The following is a 12,057-nucleotide window of genomic DNA, read 5'->3' on the forward strand; positions in this document are numbered from 1 at the left end:
ACCCTTTCTATTTATTGAAATTGCTCTGCGCTCTTTCTCTTTAAGAAGCACTTCACCATAGCCAGCTGGTCTCACGGTGACTAAACATTTCGACACGGAAATCAATGTTATTGTTGAGGCAAATCAAATTTCTCAGCCTCTGGAAAAACAAAATGAAGAAAAAAGTTTGGGTACTAAATCCTCCTAAATTCGGTGCCAATTAACAGACGTTTATATTTTGCAAACATGCAAACTGCATAAAACATTTTAATAAAGGAATCTCTAAATGACTCAAGGAGTCCGAGAGGAATGCAGCCACTGTCCCTTGGCTTCAAGAAGTAACGAGCTTTTCATCATGTTGTTCTGAGCTGCTCATCGCAGAAAGTGCAACTCAAGCACTTAATTCCCCTACGTGAAAAAAAACACATTCACTGAAAGAACTGTTTCATCACGTAACAGAAAAGCTTCCTCTTTAATTGCTACTCACAGGATTTCAATTACATTTTGCTTTGTGCATTGTTTATAAGCAAATAAAAAAAGAACTTTAAAAATAACAACATCCTGAGGCTATAAATCTGCCAAAAAAATGCTTACAAAATCACATTTTTTTTTAAAAGACCCAGAGAGAGGGAAGCAAATTTTTCAGACCGTTAATTTATGTGGGAAAACTGTGCAGCTAGGATATTATAGAATTCCGTGGGGGGGTTTTGCTTATAGTATATGCCAAAGCAAATTGAAGTGTCTCAATGTGTGTTTTCAAAATTAATAGGCGCAGTGGGGGGAATTTTCTCCTTGAGCGATACTTGGTTGGGCGGAACACCCGTCCCTTGTAGAACCTGTCGCATTCTCATTCTGATAAAATCAATAGCATGAAAATCGGGGCGCGTTCTACAACGGTCAGGTGATCCGCTCCACCAGCTTTCCACCCAGGCAGTGAAGGTGAAAATCGGTCACCTTTCTTCTCCGAGTTACCACTTACAGCCCGTGGCCAGAGCTGGAGCATTGAAGAGAAGATGGTGCTCCCTTTTGGACAATTGATCAAACCGACCAGAAGGTGTCACTGTTCATTGTATCATTTTTTTTGTTTTGTGCACATTCTGGGACATTTTAAACCAACGTTGAAACAAGTTGCTACCTGTTAACAAGAATAATAATTCATCTGCAGGTACTACGCAGTAAGTGAATAAACATTGGGCCAGTAATTCCTGTCCCAACGTGTGAGTACGGTCGGGGTACTCACGCGTCTGGCCGGAGGAAATGCCGGTTTTCAGCATGCACAGCGCATGCGGGGAAAACCGGCATTTCCTGCCCTCTGAACGAAGGGGTTCAGAGGCAGAACGCGCGCGACTGCCCAGGCAATGCATGCGCAGTAAAATTCCTTTTTTTTTCCAAAGTTGCGCGAGTGTAAAGGCCTCCGGTCTTTACGCGTGGAAAAACAAGACGTAAGTATTTAGTTTTTCAGGTAAGTGGGCTTTTAGTACAATGTAGAAATTTTTTTTCCACAGTTTTGTTATTTTTAAAGAATTTACAGGGTGGTAAGTTTAGTTTTAGACCCTACTTTTTAAAAATTTATTTTTTTCAAAAATTTGATTAATTGTTTAAAACATTTTTTAAACTTATTTATAGTTATTATAATCAGTGGGATGTTTTTTAAAATTTTATTTAAAGTTAAAGTAGTGTTTTGGCAGCCCATACTTTTCATGAGTTTGACAGCTCTTACTGTCAAACTCATGAATGAGTTTCCCCTCCCCTGATTGGCTGCACAGTGCTCACCTGATCCCAGCCGGCACATTGCACTAACTACGCCACTGGATCAGGTTAGCACATCGCGCCGACAGCTGAACCGGGCCTATGAAAGGAAATGCAAGCAGGCCCGGGCTTCAGATGTCGGCGCGCAGGGTGAGTGCAGATCGGGGGCTTGCACGCGCGGCAAGCCCCCGATCTAATTTCAGGGCCGTTAACTTGCTTTGAGTGGAGCAAGAGCTGTTACATTGTATTTGTGACAAATATTTGGTGTAAAGATAAAAGAAAGACTTGCATTTATATAGCGCCTTGCACGACCATCGGATGTCCCAAAGCGCTTTACAGCCAATGAAGTACTTTTGGAGTGTAGTCACTGTTGTAATGTAGGAAACGCGGCAGCCAATTTGTGCACAGCAAGCTCCCACAAACAGCAATGTGATAATGACCAGATAATCCGTTTTTGTGATGTTGATTGAGGGATAAATATTGGCCAGGACACCGGAGATAATTCCCCTGCTCTTCTTCAAAATAGTGCCATGGGACCTTTTACGTCCACCTGAGGGAGCAGACGGGGCCTCGATTTAAGGTCTCATCCGAAAGACGGCAGCTCCGACAGTGCAGCACTCCCTCAGCACTGCACTGGAGTGTCAGCCTCGATTTTTTTGCTCAAACTTGAACCTGTTGGATCCGTGTATCTTAATGTTGTGTCCTTCAATAATCAGACAACAGACTGCAGGGAACGATTCAACAGGTGTTTACTGAATGAGGGTTACTCTAGAACTAACTGTACAGATCACTACTCAGGGTTTATATGCAGGTGTGGTCACTGCCAGTACAGGTAGACTACCTTTTATCCGAATTTCCGAAAACCGAAACCCTCTAAAAACCGAAGGTTTTTTCGTTCAGCGTAAATCGTGCGCACGACATGACCAGAGTGGCACACGACTTACGCTGAGCAGAGGGTCAGCGTAAGTCATGCGCACGACCCCCCCGCGGACCCCCCGCGGACCCCCGCCGACCCCCCCGCCGACCCCGACCCCAGCCGACACCCCCGCGGACCCCCCCGCGGACCCCCGCCGACCCCCCCGCGGACCCCGACCCCCGCCGACTTATGCTGAGCAGAGGGTCAGCGTAAGTCGTGCGCACGACCCCCCGCTGACCCCCCCGCGGACCCCCGCTGACCCCGACCCCCGCCGACCCCCCCACGGACCCCCGCCGACCCCGACCCCCACTGACTTGCGCTGAGCAGAGGGTCAGCGTAAGTCGTGCGCACGACCCCCCGCGGACCCCGACCCCCGCGGACCCCCGCCGACCCCGACCCCCGCCGACCCCCCCGCGGACCCCCGCCGACACCGACCCCCGCCGACCCCCCCGCGGACCCCTGCCGACCCCGACCTCCGCCGACTTACGCTGAGCAGAGGGTCAGCGTAAGTCGTGCGCACGACCCCCCGCGGACCCCCGCCGACCCACCCCCGACAAATTTCCCAGTCTTATAAAATACCTTCCGAAATCCAAAATTTTCCGAAAACCGAAACACAGCTGGTCCCGAGGTTTTCGGATAAAGGATAGTTTACCTGTACTACAGTATACAGGAGCTGTAAAAAGTAGTTCTCTCCCTTAAAGGTACATACATTACAATTCCTCCCCTTTTAGATTAACAGTACCATAACACTCATTTAACAATTAAATATCAAACTAATTACAATTAACACTTTTAACATGCAACATAGCTGAAAATAGTCTATTTATAAATTCAGTCTTTGGGGAGGCTTCCTGATCCTTTCTGGATAGCGCCTTTCCTGAGTGTCTTGCTCTTGGTGCGGAGGTGATTCTGGCCCCCTGTCGTCGGTTGGTTCATCAGCATCCGATGCTACTGTTTCTGGGGTGGATGCGACCTGTACGGCGGGTTCATCACCAGGTACGTATGGGCAAGGCATGGGGTTGAATTATTCCTGTGACTCTAGGATCTGGTCAGCATGGCGTCTCACGATGCTCTCCCCAATGTCTACTGTGTACATTAGTGGGCCCTACTGTGTGCATATCGTTCCTGGCTGCCATTTTTCTGTTTGGTAGTCGCGGGCCAAGACTGGTTGCCCTACATTGAAGCTCTTTGTTGGCTTCTCATGGATGTGCTGGAATTGCTTACTCTCAACATCTCTTTGTACATTTGGTCTGAGCAAATCCAGGCGAGGTCTTAACCTTCGGTTTATGACTGTTAGGGCTGATCCTGTGTCCAATTCCATTTTCACTTGGACTCCTGCTATCTTGAGCGTGACCCAGATAGTTTGGTGATCCTCCGTTTTGATCACATTATGTAGTTTCAGACAACCCAGCTCCTTGCTTCCGGAGTCTGTATCACTCTTCTGTTCGTCTGAACTACTCTCCGTCACCTTATGTACCTTCTTGTACTTCTCCTGTGGAGATTTCTTGCTGCTGGTTTTCTTTCCCGACCTGCAGACTCTTGCTATGTGTCCTACTTTTCCACACTGTCTGCACACTTGGTCCTTGAACCAGCAATCATTATGGTCGTGTGTTGTTCTGCCGCAGCGATAGCACTTCACTGTTCCGTATGACATTTCATTTGTGCCATATTCTTGCGGTCTCCATTGTATCTCTGCAGCGCCCCGTGCTGCTGCTTCGTGTGATACTGCAATGCTGAAAGCCTTGTCCAGCGTAAGATCCTTTTCTGATAGAAGCCGTTTCTGGGTTCCTTCACTTTGAAGCCCACACACAAACTTGTCCCTTAAAGAATCTGCTAGTCCCGTTCCAAACTGGCAGTGTTTTGATAGCTTGTGCAGTTCCATTAAATACTCAGCATTACTTTCATCTTTATGCTGGTTCCTTTTGTGAAACTTAAATCTTTCTGCTATCAGCAGCGGTGTGGGATTTAAGTGGTCCTGTAGGATTGACACTATGTTTTCAAAATCCTTTTCTACTGGCTTCTCTGGGGTTACTAGGTTTCGCAGTAAGCCATACGTTTTTGCACCCATTGAATTCAACAATACCAGTGCTTTCTTGTCATCTGGCACTTCATTCGCCTTGCAGTATACTTCTATGCGTTCGACATATGTCGTCCAATCTTCGACTTCATTGTCGAACGCTGTGATACTGCCACTCTTCGGCATTTTTGGGTGTGGTTAGACTGGCTTAAAATGGCGTCTCCCGCGCTTTCCTTTCTTCCCCGCTGCGGCTTAAAGTGGCGTCTCCCGCGCTGCTGCCAATGCCGCTCTCGGCAGTCCTCATGGCAAATGGCGATGCCCTGTGGGTTTTGTGCGCTGCTCCTGTGCTGCTGCCAACGCCACTCTCTGCGGTCCTCGTGGCAATGGAAGTTCCTCGCGTTTTCCTGCGCGTCTCTCTCCCCCGTTGACGCTGCTCGGCCCTTGAACACCGGCTGCGCTCTGCTCTCTCGCCTCTCTCCCCCGTTGACGCCACTCGGTCCTGAACACCGGCTGCGCCCTGTGCGCTCTGCCCTCTCTCTCTCCCCCGTCGACGCTGCTCAGCATTTTTCTGTGCCGCTTGGTCGGGCTCTAGCCCGTCGCTGTCCGGGAAGGGTCTGTGCAGTACCTGTTGCCAGCCCGTTTCGCTGGACCACCGTGACTGGAAAGCCAAGCCTGGCTCTCGACAGCCTCCCCTGCGATGCTCAAATCTCTGCTGGATGACAGGGCGGTTGCCCGTGGTCGATGCCCGTGCTTCTGGACTCGACCTTCTTCCACTGTTCTCCAGGAGCGAATCCCTGGGAGGTGATGCAGAGTTGCAGGTAGGTTCGAATCTGCTCATCGCCAATGTTAGATCCGTGCATCTTAATGTTGTGTCCTTCAATAATCAGACAACAGACTGCAGGGAACGATTCAACAGGTGTTTACTGAATGAGGGTTACTCTAGAACTAACTGTACAGATCACTACTCAGGGTTTATATACAGGTGTGGTCACTGCCGGTACTACAGTATACAGGAGCTGTAAAAAGTAGTTCTCTCCCTTAAAGGTACATACATTACAGAACCCACAACCTTCTGACCCAGAGGCAAGAGTGCTACCAACTGAACCACAGCTGACACAAAGGCGGTGAGATTGGCATATTCAAACAATGTTTTAGCAAGTTTTTAGAAAAACTGGTCTGAGATGCACATCCGCTGATCTGTGGTAGAAAGCTGCGAAAGAATGTGTAAAATTAGATTTAAAAGAAATTCCTGATGGTGAAATGTAATGTCCATCAATGGCATTTAAACTGAGAGCAGGGAAAATCCAATGAGCTTCAACATTCCTGGATTATTGAGAGCGGGAATATAGTTTATGTTCCTGATCCCTATTCCTTTTGAAAATACACACATGTTGGGATGAGGTAAAGCTGGGATCAAGGTTGGCTATGAAGTCTCCAATCACCATCCAGGCTCACACATGAAGGATCACCACTTGGATGATGAATATGGAGATGTGCCACCACCTGTGAATTCATACCCTAGAAAAGGAAAGGTGGTGGGGTGACCTGATAGCGGTCTTTAAAATTATGAAGCGATTTGATAGGGTAGACGTGGAGAAGATGTTTCCACTTGTGGATGAGTTCAAAACTAGGGGACACAAGATAGTTGTTAATAAATCCAATAAGGAATTCAGGAGAAACTTCATTACTCAGAGAGTGGTGAGAATGTGGGACTTAATACCACATGGAGTAGTTGAGGTGAATAGCACAGATGCATTTAAGGGGGCAGCTAGATAAGTACATGAGGGAGAAAGGAATAGAAGGTTTTGCTGATAGGGTGAGATGAAATAGAGTGGAAGGAGGCTTATGTGGAGCAACAACACCAGCGTGGACCAGTTGGGCCGAATGGCCTGTTTCTGTGCTGTACATTCTATGTAATGCACTTATATAACTCACCAACTTCAAGTGAAGAAGGCAACATTGGAGGAGAAGGGGGTAGAATTTGGTTCTGGTACAATATCAGGTGCTGAACCTGAAGGCCCCAAAACTCGCGCAAAATTAGGCCTTGGACCTCATTTGAACACTTTGGACGAGCTGCCAGTGCCTGTTGCACCTCCAGAGGCAGCTCGCCCATTTCCGAGGGATCAATTTCAAGCCTGGACAGCAGCGGCACCTCTGGTAATTCCTGGGAGGAGGAGGGAAGGTCAACGGGGCGGTGGGGGGATGGGAATGGGGGCGGGGGGAGGTGCTGATCGCAGGTTAGCAGCGGCCCTCAGGAATGCTGTGGAGAACATTCCTGCTCTCCCTCGATCCACAACTAGCTGTAAAAAAATGTATACAGGAAACTTTGTGCTATCCGGCACCGACGGGACCGAGCTGTTGCCGTCCCATCAAAACTGCCGGACAAACCAGCGCTAATGTTGAAACATACGGAGATTTTGAGCTCCGTATCTGGCAACAAACCCTGTTGCTTAGCAACAGCTTCTAAACAGTCGGCCGTACTTTGCAAGCATCTCTGTAGCTTAGCAACAGCTTCAGCGAGACCTTGCAGAGCCTGACTGGTGAAAAAAAAGCAACAAAAAGTAAAAAAAACCTAACGAAACGGCTCCTGATTTTTGCCGGTGGCTCGAGCATTCCGGACAGTTAACCTCCGGATAAACCAAAGTTTCCTGTATATATTTTTTAATTACCTTTTTGCTTGCGCCGCTTGCTAAGCCAAATCCACAACAGGAAAAGCTGACTGGAGCAGGCCCGGAGCCTGACCCGCTCAGGGGAGCCCAATTTGACAGAGGGGTCCTAAAACAGACATTAGGCCTCACACTAACCTATGCAAGAGGCCTACTGCCAGGGACTCCTGAAAAATCACCCGAGTCAATATGGGGGTGGGACGAATTTCAGGCATTCTCAGGACATGGCCCCGCAAAACTGGAACTTTTTGCCCCAGTTTTCTGCCGAGTGCAATGAGAACCAATTTCTATCCCGAAAAGCCATGAATCAAATGTCAAGTTAAAATGAAGATTCAAAAACTGCAAACTAAGGGCGGGTCCCTGAGCTTTTCCTCAATAATAATTACATGAAATACGTAAACTATATTGTGTAAGGCAATCGCTTGCCTCAGTTTAGCATCTTTTCATCCTAGCCAGTTTAATGCACTCACGCATTTACTGTACCTAGCAAAACTTTCTTTGAAGTTAGGTCTTTGTGAATTTCACTCGATCTCAGACTTTGATCGGGAGAGCGCTAATTGAAAATTATCCTCAAATTATACCGGCTGAAAAGATGAATGAAAAGGTCCAGCACTCTTTGAATTAAGGCTCCAAGCTCTTCATATAATATACAGTTGTCCTAGTGTCCTCTCCAGGACATTCATCTCTCTACCAACATCACCAAAACAGTTTAACTAATCCTTTATCTAATTCACTGTTCATGGGACCTTGCTGTGCACAAATTGGCTGCTGCGTTTGCCTATGTAACACTACACTGCAGTATCTCGCCAAGGCTTCTTCGACAGCACCTCCCAAACCCGTGACCTCTACCACCTAGAAGGACAAAGGGCAGCAGGTGCATGGGAGCACCATCACCTGCAGGTTTCACTCCAAGTTACAGATCATCCTGAAATTGAATTATATCGGGCATTCCTTCATCGTCGCTGGGTCAAAATCCTGGCACTCCCTCCCTAACAGCACTGTGGGAGTACCTTCACCACACGGACTGAAGCGGTTCAAGAAGGCGACGGCTCACCTTCTCAAGGGCCATTAGGGATGGGCAATAAATGCTGACCTTGCCAACGACGCCCACATCGCAGGAACAAATAAAAAAAAAGATCAGCAGTGACGACACTTGAAAAAGTGATTCATTGGCTATGAAGCACTTTTGGAGGTCTTGGGTACATGAAAGGTGCCAGATAAGTACAAGTTCTTGCTTTTCTTTTTAAAATTTGAGCACTGAATTGCATTGAAGTTTTATGTAGATGTTTGCTTAGTTATTACCTGGCTGTTAACTTTGAAGATACTTTATCAACAGGCTTTAAATTATGTGCTTGCACACAGGCCAATCACAGACTGCCATGCCAATATGAACTTTCACCTGGTGGACACAAAGAAGATTAACAAACTGTTTTCCAGTTGACTCTTGTAACGTATACAACTGTTTATCCAGCTTGTTTATACGCCTATTAGGAAAGTGTACAAAACAGGAGTGCATTTTTAACATTTGCTGTGGTACAGAAGCTAATGCTAATTTAGAAAAATACATGTTGATAGTGTCAATAATATGACTCATTATGGATTGGAAATATCATTTCTTAGAACAACACCTTGCATTTATATAGCGCCTTTAAGGTAGTAAAGCGTCCCCGGGCGCTTCACAGGAGCGTTATCAAACAAAATTTGTCACCGAGCCACATAAGGAGATGTTAGGACAGGTGTCCAAAAGCTTGGTCAAAGAGGTAGGTTTTAAGGAGCGTCTTAAAGGAGGAAAGAGAGGTGGAGAGGTTTAGGGAGGGAATTCCAGAGCTCAGGGTCTTGGCAACTGGAAGCATGGCCACCAATGGTGGAGCGGTTAAAATAGGGGATGCACAAGGGGCCAGAATTGGAGGATTTAGAGCCTGAATGCACATTCTAGTCTTTTAAACAAATATTTTAAGAAGGACAAGCGAATCAAATATCAAATACCTGTAAAGACTGAACAACACAAATTGCCGTTTTCTGGACTTCCTTGTCGAACTGAAAGACTGGTTGCAATTGTTCTTCAGTTAAGGGCACATGTGTCTATTATTGCTTAAATAAATAACCTATGTAACTTCTTAAGTTTCTGTGTAATGTTGTTCTCCATTCACAGCCAAGGTGTCATGTTCCAGGCACATTCTGTGGCACTGTGCGCCTTAAAGCATTGTTGCTACTGGTGTTTATGACAGAAATTTTGGGGGCTTTGATTTAAAATAAAATACTGCATTCATTAGGAAAATAATTTTCTCAGCAAAATCGAATTGCCGGATGATTAAGTTACAGTTATTGACATACAGGCCTAGAAATTTGAATCGGGCGGTTTGACTGCAATGGAACTGAATCTCAGGCGCTGCGTATAGCGGCCGACCGATTCGAAACCGCCCGTTTCCACCACCGCCCAAGACTATTTTCATGAAGGTAAAAAAAGCACTTAAAAGATGCTATTGAGATTATATTGTAGTACAATCCATTAGTCGTAGGAAACTTTTCTGGCTAGGGACACAGATACTTAACATATCATTCACTTCTCCATATAAATTTATAATCCCTCAAACTCTTGAAATCCCAGCAGTCCTTTTAGATTAGAAAAAAAAATGTGAAGCTAAATCTGTACTGGGAACTTTACGATTACAGATGGAAAAATTCTTTGCCCGTGCTTTTGATTTTTTGATCCCTATTTAGCTGAAATCCTATTAAAATCAGCTTTGTGCTTTTCAACTGTTGAGTGTAATTGGATCCAATGCTTCACAGCCCAAAAACTTGGCTCCTGTTTTCAAACCAGGTTGCTGCAGGGAATTGGCACTGAGTTATGAATGGATTAGACTGAGTTCTTGAAGCAAGCATGGATGTATAATAAGGCTACGAGCTCATTTCATCTAATGAAGGCAACTGCAACTATAAATCAGTATCTAAACAGCATGCAAGAGGGGTTTACAAAAATACATGCAGTTGAATATAAAATGAACTGTTGGTTCATAAAGTGATTCCACATGAGTGAACTTCAACACTATGCATGTGATAATTATTTTCATGATTGTTACAATAGAAATAATTATACCAATGATGAGTTTCTGCAACCACGATGTGTATTAAGAACTTGGAATTCAGCTTTTGTTGCACAATACATTTGCATATTCATCCATGTATGTTTTAAGTGTACATTGTAACCATCAAATCAATATGCAGGCAAAGGCAAATCAGCTCATACGCTATGCTAAATAAGAATGCAAATTAGCAGTTTGACTTTCAAGTACACAGAGCTGTAAATTTTCCGGATGAACTTATTTCGCCACAGCATGTGTTAATTGTGTTAAAACTATTTGTTTTGCACATTTCCCGTTGAACCTATTTTCTCAGCACTCTGGAATGGTACGTTTGATATATGCCACTTGTAATGTTGTTGAAATGACGCTTTAATAGTTCCAATGATGGCTCGGTCAGTTTATCCAGTGAGTAATTGGATTACGCAGACTAGGAGGCTTCCAGATTCGACCCTGGTCTGATGCTGATTTAAGCTGATCTGAGATGTGGCAGCGGTAGCTACAATGGCACTCAGTGCCCCTAAGTGTAGGTAAGCCGGAACTGGTCAGGGTTTACACCTCTGATCGAGGTCCGATGCCCCCTGCTGGGTGTGCACATCTGTGGACATCTGATGAGGTTAGGATCGGGCTTGGTTGTCATGTTCCCCACAATCAAAAGAGCCTACTGACACTTATTATCGCAGCCCACGCATGATTATTGGGCAAAGTAGCAGCTGCTGACCATTGCCCCTGAAACTGTGCCCCAGGAAGGAGCCAGTGAGGGGGTCAAAACTACTGGAGAAAATTAGTAAAAAGTAATGAAAAATACAGAAATGCTCCAATTGTCCACTCCCATTATGTAGTTCCTCTGCCTTGTCATCACACATGGACAACCCACGATTTAATGGATGAAAAACTATGAGCTGAGGTCCTTTGATTTTCCAATATGCAAGACAACATGCAGGGAGTGCACATGTGGAAAATTTGTCCTATAGAGCTTTAAGTTTGTCATTTCTAACGAGGAACACATTTTTCCAAGGATACAGAATGCGAAGTTGTAGCAAAATGAAAAGCAGCTTTGTACATGAAATAATGCAAATCTAGAGGAATATCATGTGAGACAAAATATCACAAATTATACTCAGTATTTTAAAGCATTAGGCCTTGAAATCTGATTGGCATTACTCAAATTTCAGCAATAATTCATTTTAAATAGACTTAACAACCTGTTACATCCCTAACTTTTCCCAATTCTGACCACAGGTCATCGACCTGAAACGTTAACTCTGTTTCTCTCTCCACAGATGCTGCCTGACCTGCTGAGTATTTCCAGCACTTTATGTTTTTATTTTAAATGGATTACCGCTGGCTTTAAACTAACGGCAATCGATTGAGGTCAATTTAACGCCAATTGACAAATCCAGTTATTGCAGTCTTTTTAAGACTGTCACTGTTATGCATGTTAACGTCACCTTTGTGACAATGATATTTTAATTAGGTAAACAGTCAAAAGTTAATATTCTGGAAACTGACCATCGAAAGCGCTCAGTTCTAAGGAGTTTAGGTATGACGAGGTAACTGCATGCCTATAAAGCATCCATGCTTGGATTGTCGCATAACGTTATGGTACTTTTATACGCTATGAAGCAGATTTCAAAGCAGCCATGAATA

General features: G+C 45.2%; 1 long non-coding RNA gene across 2 annotated transcripts; it reads right to left on the bottom strand.

The window, feature by feature from the left end:
* Nucleotides 1–228: 228 nt before the first annotated feature.
* LOC147111456 (uncharacterized) lies at nucleotides 229–9,381 on the bottom strand. 2 transcript variants are annotated; one of them, XR_015079836.1, is made up of 3 exons: nucleotides 9,314–9,362; nucleotides 8,630–8,726; nucleotides 229–387 (listed from the first exon to the last, which is right to left on the bottom strand). It is a non-coding gene; the product is annotated as an uncharacterized LOC147111456 (long non-coding RNA). The 2 variants fall into 2 exon arrangements; XR_015079835.1 differs by lacking the exon at nucleotides 8,630–8,726 and having other exon boundaries at nucleotides 9,314–9,381.
* Between the last annotated feature and the right edge of the window lie 2,676 nt (nucleotides 9,382–12,057).

This window comes from Somniosus microcephalus, chromosome 10 (assembly GCF_052327205.1).
Source record: "Somniosus microcephalus isolate GS21.2 chromosome 10, FLI_Smic_1.0, whole genome shotgun sequence".
Lineage (NCBI taxonomy): Eukaryota > Metazoa > Chordata > Chondrichthyes > Squaliformes > Somniosidae > Somniosus > Somniosus microcephalus.